Here is a 10917-nt window from a genome sequence, read left to right on the forward strand (position 1 = left end):
GCGTCGGGGGACATCAAGGATGAGTCTGGCAGTGGTGTTTGGATTGTCTGGAGCCTTTGAGTGAGCTGGTTGGAGATGCCATAGTCCAGTCTGCTGGGTATGAGGGCCTAGGTGACGGTGCGTCTCGCATACGTGGGGAGCCATTTGAAGATCTTGTGGAGCATTCAAAGTATGAGGAAGTAGGATGAGGAACTTTCACCTGTTTAGCCAGGTGAGTGAGTTTGTCATCTAGGAGGTTTCTGGTGTGTTCTGTGGGTGTGGGCAGGGGTCCCAGTTCAGCAGTCCATTAGGAGGAGTCCAAAGGAGAGCTCTTGTTTCCGAAGATCAGGATCTCTGTTTTGTCCGTGTTGAGTTTTAATCAGTTCTCCCTCTTCCAGGTGGCCACGTTTGTCATGCAGGTTGTGAAGTTGGTCGGGTGGTGCTGACTCATCAATCAATCAGTTGATTTATAGAGCCGCTAATCACCCGAGAGGGTATCCAGGAGCTTGCAGGGTGCAACAGGCTCAGTCGAATAACCAGGTCTTGAGTGATCTTCAGAATTCTTGTTCCAAGCTTTCTCGGCTAGATAGGAGAGGGAGTACCATTGCCTCACACTTCTATTGATGCAGGGAGTGTGGGAGAGCGATCAGAAGGCAGAGCGTAGTTGTCTGGCTGGTTGACGAAAGGTCAGGTGGCAGTTGATGTAGGCTGGTCCTAGGTTGTGAAGGGCTTCTTTGTATGCATGGATCAGTCACTTGAATTGGCATCTCTTCTGTACTGGGAGCCAGTGGAGTTACCTGAGGTGAGGGGAGATGAGGGTCTGTCAGGGAGATCAAGGATGAATGTGGTTGCTGTGTTTTGGATGGCCTTTTGTCTCTGGAGGAGGTGTGTAGTGATCCCGAAGTAGAGGCTGTTGCCGTAGTCCATTCTTCTTGTGATGAGGTTTTTTTGTGAAGGTGCGTCTAGTTTTCATGGAAAGCCACTTGAAGATCTTTTGTAGCAAGCGCAGAGTGAAGAAGTAGGCTGGGGAGACTGTGTTGATCTGGGACTTCATTGTCAGCTTGCTGTTAAGGATGATGCTGAGGTTTCTGGCAGAGTCAAATGGTGAGGGCGATAGTCCTAGTTCCGCGGGCGACCAGGAGGCTTTCCAGGGGGTGGAGTTGTTGCTGAAGATCAGTACCTCCGCCTTGCTGGTGTTGAGCTTCATGCAGTTGTCTCTCATCCAGTTGGCACCATTTGTCATGCTCCTGTGGAATCTGACTCTGGTGGTGGTGGTGGCGTCCTTTGCGTGTCGTCTACGTTATCAGATGATGATGAGCTCTTGAGATCTGACAGTGTTGACCAAGGGTGTCGTGTGTGTTAAAGAGGGCGGGCTGAGTGATGAGAGGATTTCCTTGGGTTCAGAGATGAATGGAGGTAGGCAGATTTTCTGAGTTCTTCCAGTGAGGAATGAGGTTATCAATCGGAGGGCATTCCCTTACATACCGATATTGTGTACCCTCGTGATCGGAGTATGGTGAAATACTGTGCCGAACACTGTTGAGAGGTTGACGAGTATCAGGGCTGCCATCTCTCCTTGGTCAAGGAGTGCTCGGATATCATCTGTGAATGCGATCAGGGCGGTCTCGTGCTGTGGGTGCTGCGGAATCTGGACTGGGAGGAGTCGAGATGGTTGTTTTGCTTAAGATTTGAAGTGAGATGTCTGTTGATGGCTTTCTACAGTACTCTGGCCGGGAAAGGGAGCAGGGAGATGGGCTGGTAGTTTTTGAGTTCGGTGGGGGCAGCTGGTGGTTTCTTGAGTAGGGGTTGGAGCTCGGCGTGCTTCCAGTCTTCTGGGAACGTACCCTTGGTTATTGAGGTTTTGAGCAGGGAGATGAGTTTGTGGCTGATTTTGTCCCTTCCAAGTTTAAAGATGTGGTGTGGGTAGGGGTCATTCAGTGCTCCTGAGTGGATGTTGTTCATGAAGGCATCGATTTCCTGGGTGGTGAGCAGGTTCCAAGTTGTCAGTCGGAGTTATGTGCTGGTTGCGGTAGGGAAAATCAGTGTGCTCCGGTTGGAGATTGAAGTTTTTGTAGATGGTGGAGATCTTGTCGGGAAAGAAATTGGCGAGTTTGTTGCAGAGCTCCTGCGAAGGAGTGATGCTGTTCTCAGTGGCTATGGGGTTGGAGAACTCCCTGATGATGTTGAAGAGTTCCTTGCTGTGTTTGGAGCAAACGGTAGAGGTTTTAGGGAGGTCTTGAAGGAGGTTCTGTCAGTGGTGTCTTGGTAGTGCACCGTTAACCTTTCCTGCGGTTTGCAGATGTGTTTAGCCATTCTAAGTTCTTCGGTGTACCAGCTGGCCTGTCTCGTGGACCTTTTGTGGTTGCTGCCTTTGATGAGGGCGACGTTGTTGGTGCAGTTCGTGATCAATGCGTTGAAGTTCCAGATCCCGCGAGGAGTGCAATAAAGTCGATGATGGAGTTGCAGAAGCTGGGGTGCAGTCCTGGGGGTGGTAAGCGAGGGTGCCTCTGATGGTCGATTTTCCATCAGTTTGGAGTTTGAAGTTGGTGTTACATTATCGGGGTGGGATAGTCGGTAGTGGTGTTGCACTGGATGGTCTCTTTGTAGATGATGGCAATTCCTCCTCTGGGTTTGTTGGTGTGGTTCCTGTGGGTGATCTTGTGTCCTTCAGGTACAGCTGTGGCGATGTTCGGGTTAGATGAAGGGTTGAGCCAGGTCTTGGTGAGGAAGACTATGTTGGGTGCAAGGGTGGAGATGAGGCCCCACAGCTCATCTGGCATAGCATGTTTGCACAGAGTGTTGAAGAGGATGCTTGGGAGCTAGTGGTGAGGCACTGTTGTGGCATGGTGTGAGGTCCAAGCAGTGGCTGTTTGGTGGGAAGTCAATGTGGTGTGCTGAGGCAGGTGAAGCTGAGGCAGGTGAAGCTAAAGTGGGTGCAGTATAAAAGGCCTTCCATGCAGCAAGGGGAGGTATGGCAGCAGGATTCGCTAGTGTGTCCAGTGTGCGGAGTAAAGTGGCAGAGTAGTTTAGGGCATAGTAGAACCAGGGTTTCTAGCAATGGGCTTGGTACAGGTGCAGACGAGCTTGCCTTTGGCATACCATTGGTGCAACCACCTTTAAATAGGTCCGGGGAGGTTGGAGGGGTGTGGGGGTGTGGTGGGAGGTGCTAGCAGAGGTGGGAAGAAGAGGTGGGAGAAACGCTAAGGAGAGCTGGTATGGAGTAGGGGGAGGTCGGAAGAGAGAATGTGGGAGAGACTGTGAGGGGAAACCGGGGAGAGAGGCCAAATATTAGGTGGAAGCAAGAAGGGAGAAGAAATGAGAGCAAAAAAGACACAAAAAGACCACATGAAGCCATACAAGAGTGAGAGAAACTAGAGAAAAAAGGCACAAGGCTAATTGAAAGTGTGAGAAATGAGAACAAAAAAGTCACAAAGACAACCGAGAGTGAGAGAAACAAGAGGAGGCTTGAAAAGAGCATGCGTAAATAAGATACAGGAATGAGAGCAAAAAGACAAAAAAAGGCACGAGGCAGAGAAACGTAAGATTGAGAAAGGTGAGAAAGACACAAAGGCGTGAGAAATGCGGCGAGGACTGCGTACAGCTGGGTCTGAAAGGGCCTCGACTGGTCGGAGGACCAGTCCAGGTAAGTGGCGAGCCTGGTCAGTGAGGGAGAGGATGAGCTGCCTGTCATCAGCGTTGGAGACAAGGTTGATGTTGTGGGCTCTTATAATGCTGGGGATCGCCATGTACACATTGAATAGTGAGGTTCCGTGGTTTTCAGGACCGGACTCAATTTTGTTTGCGTTGTTCATAACGCCATTTTGTGTTGCCCTCACGTAGGCCATAGGGATAAACGAACTAACGAAGTTGCATGGGCCTCGTTGTCCATGTAAGATTTAACGTGGGCCTTTTCGACTTGCGAGTGAACTGCAAGATGCTGACCCCTTCACCTGAAATTGACCCGTCCACGAAGCTAGTTTCTTTAGCTGATCGTAATCTGGGAATCCAATCATTGTTCAGTATATCGTTAGCCTTTAGTTTCTTGTACATATATTATCCTACTCTACATCTGAATTGCTCTTTTCTTTATGTCTTTTCATTACATGGGTAGTGCTTTCAATTATGGGTTTGTCCGGCTTTTAGTAATCGAATTTGGGACAGTCCTAATAATTAACTTGTGGGGTTGGTACAATGTAAAGTGAGCTTTTTGGAATGTGATAATGTATAGAAATGTGTTTCTATTGGTCAGAATTTGCCGCAGTGGGTGTGCATTCATAATGGGTTGAAACTGTGCATAAAAGATGATGTCTTGCTCTATGAAAATTGAGCAGTTTCCTGAGTTGTACACCGTGTTGTATTGCTTGGTTCACTGTTACTAGCTGCAGCTAATACATTTGATCTCTGACGCCACCTAGAAGTATTCTGTGTCTCTGTTTGCCAGGACAGGAGAACTCGAAGACATCGGGCGTGTCCCTGACGCCACCGGTTCTGAAAGACCCGGTTCTTCAGTTGGCGGCCAACGTGGGGCGACATCAAGCAGTACCGGTCCAAGCCTGAGGTTTGTGAGGAGCCACGTGAGGAAATTCTGGAGGAAGGCCGCCACTTCAGCGACCCCTGCATGTTGACGTGGACCGAAGGTGTTTTCTGCGAGGCTTCCCGCTTTCCGACGGCTACGAAGGACTGCTGCCCTGACTGTCGCCCTGTCTTGGACCCTTGATAGATGCTTTGTAGAGCGAGACGATAGACGGTCTTCTGGTGGCGTGACAGATACCTTGGTTAAGTATAAGTGGGTCGCTCCCATGACTTTGTTTGGTTCTTGGTATTGGTTTGATTCGGTTACTGCAGCAATCGAAGCCGAGGGGCTCGTATATTTGCGAGTGTATCGATAGTTGATAACCCCTTGAAGTTTGAAGCTAGATTAGTGAGCTATAAGATGCCTGGTCTTAGCAAACTTAGGAAATGGTTTTGTTGTGGTTGCAACAAGGATTCCCGATTGGAGGACTCGTGTCCGATACCTCCGGTTGGAACTCCGACTTATGAGCTCTATTCAAAACACGGAGTGGGTCCTATTACCTATAATGAAGTGTGGGTCCGCTATACTAGGAAAGATGGTGTCTTACGATGGCCCCAACATGGTAGTTTCGATTCAAATATTTTAGATAATCTGGAAGTTGCGCTATTTAAGAAGAAATCCCGGCCGGCAATGTTTGACTCTTTCCGCCTCTGGCGAAAGGAAGCCAAACAGCGAGAAATTAAGCAAGCTAAAAGAGATAGGAAAGATAAGAATATGTCAATATTACAAGCTGCTAGGCAGTTTAAAGCAGATGAGGAAGATAGAGTGTGTGAAGTTTTAGATAGACAGCGTTGCATGGCCATAGATAAATGTTATCCGGCCTTGCCGTCTTCTCCTCCGAAAGTGACGGAAGACCCTGAAAAAGATCCTTTGATGTCTCATTTATTGAGATTGCCACCCCCTTATGTGCAGGGTGCTACTGCACCTCCATTACCCCCGGTTGTTCCACCCTTTGTTGTTCAACCTCCTGCTGATGTTCAGCCACCCGGTACTCCACAGATGGTTTTACCTCCTCCTGCGCAACCCACTCTAGGGTCGCCAGCTTTGCTTTCAGCTTTGCCTCAAACTCCTTTGCCTTCTACTTCTGCATCTGGGACTCCTACTGTTCTTATTCCTACACCCTATTTGCCTCAAAATACTTATTCTCCTGTTCTTATGTCTGCTTCTTCTCCTTCTGTTTGAAAACGAATGACAGAGACTGTTTCTAATTTGTTGACTCCATTGCTTGGGTCATTGAATATGACCCCTGTTTCGGAATGTAAGCAGAGTCGTAGTCAGCTTCCCGGTCCCGAGGAACGGGCTGTGTTGGATTTGTTGGCTCGTAGATGGATTTCAAATGCTTCTAGGTATAATTTACAAGCGATTATGGATGTTTTCTTTCAATGGGAACCGCCTAAGCAAAGGTATGTTTTTGATGTAATGTGTATGTTTCTGCGTCAGGAATGGGAAAATAATGAGTTGGGTTTGATCCCGCAGGAACTACTTGATGTTCAGTCTGAATTTGCTAGAGGGACGATAGTGGAATCTGATGTTACAGATGCTGTGGAGACGATACTTGTTTCTAGATCTAGACTTTCGCCTCAGACATTGTATGAACCTGATTCCTTTGTTAGGAGGAAAGTCAAGCAGTATCCTATGAGAGAAGTTCCTCCTGTATGGAAGGAAGCTGTTCAGGCTGATGCCGGTCGTAATATTGTTGCCGCTCCGGCTCATTTTCAGCGAATATGGGTACATGTCCCTTGGAAGAGAGCAGAGGTCTTGGCTCTTAAGCAGACCTTCCCTGATCCTCGTAAGAATCCTGCTGGTTACTATAAGGAATTGTCCCAGACAGTTGATGCGTGTATTATGAATTTAGCTGACATTGACATGTTGATGGGTAATGTAGTTCCGCAGCCTTTGTGGGTGAAGATTCGTCATGAGAATCATGCGCAAGAGTTAGGAGATACTTGGGCGAACATTGTTGCTGCAGATGGTAGACAAGAGGGAGGTGCTAAACCTGAACCTTTAGTTTCAGAATTGCCAGGTAGAATTATTAATTTGATGAAGACGATGATGCCTGCGTTGCGAGTGAATTGGGATAAGTTAGCAGCATGCAAGCAGAAGAAAGACGAGAGTGTGTCTGATTTCTTCACTAGGTTTGAAGAGACGTTTATCGATCATAGTGGTCAGGACATGAGTACGGAAGGTGGGCAAAGATTATTTGTGGACAAATTTGTCTTTAAATTGCTTCCCGAACTTTCTAATAAGCTGAAGGATTCTGAGAGTTCATGGGCTGTTTCTTCGTCGGCCCAGATATTGGCTACTGCACAATATTACGAGAACAGGGATAAAGATGAGAAGGATAAAGCAGAGAAGAAAACGAAAGATTTAAAGACGAAAGTTCTTTTGCAGCAAGCTTATCCACCTCTTCAGAATCAGCCTCAGTTCCAGCAACCTCCGCAATTTCAGAGATTGTTACAGAAGCCTGAGCCTTATGTTCAGCGATTCTTTCCTGGCCCTAATCAGTGTGCTTATTGCAGAGAGGAAGGTCATTTTAAGAATAATTGCCAGGCTTTGTTGCAGCGTGCAAATGGTGTGTCTGGTCAGAGAGGTCGTGGTGGTTTCCAGCAAGCTCCTAGGGGTAGGGGACGTGGTGTGATTCCCCAGAATGAGCGTTCTCCTTCCCTACAGAATTCTGTTAACTATTTTGATAGACAGATTGTTCCGAGTGGTCAGTCTGCACAGTACTATGTTGAGGATTACTATGTCGAAGGTGAGAGTTCTGGTTATAATGATAGTTAGGACAGCCATGGACAAAGTAAGGGAGTAGTGTCAGTTCCAGTAGATCAGAGTGGACCTTATGTTGAAGTGATTACATCAGGTGTGGTAGAACCTTTTCTTTTGGATACTGGTGCGACGAAGAGTTCTATTATGCACTCTAAACTTCCGGGCGCACCTTTGTCTGGCTTGACCAATGTTTCCGTAGGATTTTCAGGCGCCCCAGTTCGTAATCCGGTTTCTAGTCCTTTGTCCCTTTCCATTGGCCCTTGTGAATTGGAAGCTCCACTTATTCTAACGACTGGTTGTGGTGAGAATCTGTTGGGTTTGGACTTCCTGAAAAGATTGTATGCAACATTGCATTGTTCTCCTTCGGGAGTACAACTTACCCTTGGGAAGAAAGTGATTTCTCCAATGTATTTGTCTAAGGATTGTTTGCCACTGGAATTACGTTCGCTTCCTGATACGCTTTGGGCTACAGGTCCAAATGATGTTGGCCTTTTGAAGATTCCACCGTATGTTGTCACCCTCAAATCAAATGCTAGACTGCCTCGTATCCCACAATATAAGATCTCGAGCGATGGAGAGAGAGCTCTATTAGCGATTGTCTATGATCTGGTTGAGAAGGGTGTAGTTGAGGAAACGAGAGGTAACGTGTGCAACAGCCCGGTTTTGCCTGTCCTTAAGCGTACTGATGCTTCTCAGTGTATCGGTTTGTGATCGACCTTCGAGAGGTCAACAAGATTGTCATGCCACAGTTTCCTGTGCTCCCTGATATCACTGCTTTGTTGACGTTGATTCCTGCTTCGGCAGCTTGTTTTTCTGTCATTGACTTGAAGAATGCTTTCTTCAGTATTCCGATTGCTGAAGAGAGTAGAGATATTTTTGGCTTCTCTTTAGGAGGACGAAGCTTCCGGTTTAAGAGAGCTCCCCAAGGTTATTGTGAAAGTCCCTCCATCTATAGTCAGGTGTTGAAAACTCAGCTTGATGGTTTTGTGTTGCCTGTTGGTACTACTCTTATTCAGTACGTTGATGATTTGTTGATTACTGCTGATGACGAGAAGCTTTGTAAAGAGGCTACTCTTTCGTTGTTGCAGTATTTGTCTGAACTTCATCATAAAGTGTCACCTTCGAAGTTGCAATATTGCCGCCAAGAAGTAACCTACTTAGGTCATCTCTTGTCGAAGGAGGGAAGAAGATTGACCCCAGAAAGAATTCAAGCGATTGCGCAAATGAGTGTGCCATCCACACAGAGAGAAGTACGTGCTTTTTTGGGTATTACGTCATATTGTAGACAGTGGATCCCGAATTTTTCTCTTCTTGCGAAACCTTTGTTGGCATTAACTCTGAAAGATACTCCGTATCCTCTTCCTTGGTCTGACGAATGTCAGAAAAGTTTTGCTGAATTACGTGATGCATTGTGTTCGGCTCCGGTGTTGGGTACTCCAGACTATAGCAAGCCTTTCACGTTGTATGTGCACGAGAGAGAAGGTTGTGCGTTGTCAGTGTTGACACAACCATTTGGGGACAAGCAGCGTCCATGTGCGTATTTTTCAGCGACCTTGGACCCAGTTGCTAAAGCGTTGCCGAGTTGTCTGAGAGCTACAGCGGCAGCTGCTGTTTCTATTCGACAGTCTGCTTGTTTGGTATTGGATAATACGTTGATTGTGATGGTCCCACATGCAGTGGATACCTTATTAAACAGGACCAAGACACAGCACCTTACTAGTGCACGTCTTTCAGGTTACGAGTTGACACTGTTGGCTAGCCATGTTCACATTAAGAGATGTAATGTGTTGAATCCAGCTACGTTGTTGCCGATCTCTACAGAGACGGATGCTCAAGAACAGCATGATTGTTTTCTTCGGACAGAGGAAGAAACGAAGGCTAGGATCGATCTTAAAGATACGCCTCTTGAGAATGTTGATGGTACCCTATGGGTAGATGGTTCATGTTTTAAGCTTCCGAATGGTGAGACGACTGCAGCGTATGCTATCACAACTTTACATACAGTTGTTGAGACAGCACGCATAGCACAGAATTCTGCGCAAGCAGCAGAGTTGATTGCATTGACTAGAGCGTGTGTGTTGTCGGAAGGAAAGCGAGTGAATGTGTACACCGATAGCCAGTATACGTTTGGTGTTGCTCATAGTTTTGGGCGTTTGTGGAGAGAACAAGGGTTCCTTACTTCCCATGGCACTAAAATTCAGCATGGGCAGTTAGTGAATGAACTTTTGGAATCTCTCACTCTCCCAAAGCAGATTGCAATTGTGAAGTGTAGTGCGCATAAGAAAGTTGTGGACGATGTTGGTCGAGGGAATGCGTTTGCGGATGAAGTTGCAAAGGAAACGACGAAAGACATGATGAGCCGTATGTATGTTGCAGGCCCTGCTAATTGGGTTATGGCTGGTGGAATGTGTGAAGGCACAATAGAAAGTGTGAAAATGATTCAGGGTGAAGCTACAGAGAAGGAAGTGAGTGTTTGGAGAGAGACTACGGGTATGTTGGATTCTACAGGTTGTTGGGTTGAGTTGTCGGAACACCAGCGATGGTTGTTGCCAGATGCGTATGTGCTCCCAGTGGTTACGATGGCTCATGGAATGGCTCATATCAGTTCGAAAGGAATATGTAAGTTGTTGGCTCCAGTTTGGCAGAATGCTGGAATTCCGAAATGTGCAGAGAACGTGGTAAAACATTGTATGATTTGTCTGAAGTATAATCCTGGTCAGGGAACTCCAACTCCAGCTGGACATTTTGCTCCTCCGACGTATCCGTTTGAGGTGATACAGCTAGATTATATTCATATGGAGAGATGTAACAATCTGAAGTATGTCCTTGTGGTTGTTTGTGCCTTTTCCAGATGGATAGAGGCCTACCCCCTAAAGGATAATACTGCCTTGTCTACAGCCAAGGTCTTGCTGAAAGAGTATTTCCCTAGGTATGGATTGCCGAGAATTGTATGGTCGGACAATGGGAGTGAATTTGTGGGTCGAGTCATGAAGAAAGTGTGTGCTGGAATAGGGATAAGTCAAAAGTTCCACGCAGCGAATCACCCCCAGTCTGCTGGACTTGTTGAATGTTCTAATAGCACACTTAAGCTGAAACTGGCTAAGATTCAAGCGAGCACTGGTCTTACATGGCCGGATGCCTTGCCGTTGGCTCTTTTGTCAACAAGGACGACAGTGCATTCTCGTGTGGGACTCAGCCCATACGAAATAGTTTTTGGTCGTCCAGCGAATGTTTGGGGTGTGCCTCGTCCGAAAGAATACAGCAGTATTGAGTACCCTATGTTGGTGGATTACTTACATGACTTGACTGCTAAATTACGTGTTCTCCACCAACAGGTCTATGACAGTTTGCCGACAGCTACTGCAGATCCAGGACATATAATCCGGCCTGGGCAATACATCCTCATCAAGAATTTTCAGCGCACCAAGAATTTGGAACCAAGATGGACTGGTCCTTATTTAGTGCTTTTGGTTACTAGAACCGCTGTTAGAGTAGCAGGCAAAAAGAACTGGGTGCATGCCACCCATTGTAAGAAAGTTCCCTTGCCTTTACCGTATGATCAGTGGGTGAGGGATGGCATGGCTGATTCCAAATGTGAG

The sequence above is a fragment of the Lissotriton helveticus genome, chromosome 7 (genome assembly GCF_964261635.1).
Source record: "Lissotriton helveticus chromosome 7, aLisHel1.1, whole genome shotgun sequence".
NCBI lineage: Eukaryota > Metazoa > Chordata > Amphibia > Caudata > Salamandridae > Lissotriton > Lissotriton helveticus.